This window comes from Selaginella moellendorffii, unplaced genomic scaffold (assembly GCF_000143415.4).
Source record: "Selaginella moellendorffii unplaced genomic scaffold, v1.0 SELMOscaffold_22, whole genome shotgun sequence".
NCBI lineage: Eukaryota > Viridiplantae > Streptophyta > Lycopodiopsida > Selaginellales > Selaginellaceae > Selaginella > Selaginella moellendorffii.
Window position 1 is genome coordinate 18,064 of NW_003314283.1, and position 1,070 is coordinate 19,133.

The following is a 1,070-nucleotide window of genomic DNA, read 5'->3' on the forward strand; positions in this document are numbered from 1 at the left end:
CTCAAGTCACTCAACTCCATGTGCTAGAAGGAAACTAAGATGCACTCCTCCACTCCTGCAACAAAGACCATGATGCCAGCATTACAACTGTCACAGTCAAAGCTGTTGACTCACTAGGGCTGTATATAGAAATGTCTGGTTGGCACCCCCTAGAGGCTATTGTCTTTGGAATTTTTAGGGTTGGAAGTTTGCAGCCTTTTGCTGTTTTAATATTGTCCTGGACACGACTTCTACCTCACAACTACTTGAATATGATAGCTGGCTCAATGCCAAATAGGGAACAGAAAGAAAGAGAGGAAAGAAGGCTGATAACTAAATAATAATTTTTTGTGTAGCAGTATTACAAATTAAGAAGTTTTAAGAGATTAAATTAAGGTTCAAATACTTGCTCAAGCTCCTGATGCATAGGCCTCTAGACACAAGCTTTCATAGACCATTAAATCTTTTAGCAAGAATCCTTATCAATCCCAAAGATTTAAAAATTATCATATGACATTAGGAGAAATCATTGCAAACTCAAGCCATAGGACACTCAGCCATCCCATAAAGATTGTGCAACATTGAAAAAGGTGGCTAGGGTGTTTTTTTGGTGATCATGAGTAGGATGTATGGATTAATCGAAGTTATATACTGGATCATGATGGTGCTGCAATTGGTTTTCACACAATTTTGATGAACATCTTTCTGTGTCAGGACCTCAACTATTTGAGGTTAGTATTTAAATTGTGCAGAAAATCACAACAATTGGATTAAGAAATATCCTAGGATGCAGCTAGATATTCTAGGTATTTTCTGTATACTGTGGTTTTCTAGAGCAAACCAAAACTTAAAATAAAACATAGATTATAAGCTAAATATACTAATTATAGTAGTTTAGCATAAATTGGATGTCCATCCATTTTTATATATAGCTAATTCCTAATTAATCCCATATCTCAAACACTCAAAATATAAATACTAGAAAATTGAAAATAATAATAGCCCTTTAATTAAAATTAAATCTAGATCATCCAAAATGAATCTATAGAAAACAATATGCTATGAATATAGTGTTGGTGACGGCATCTCTT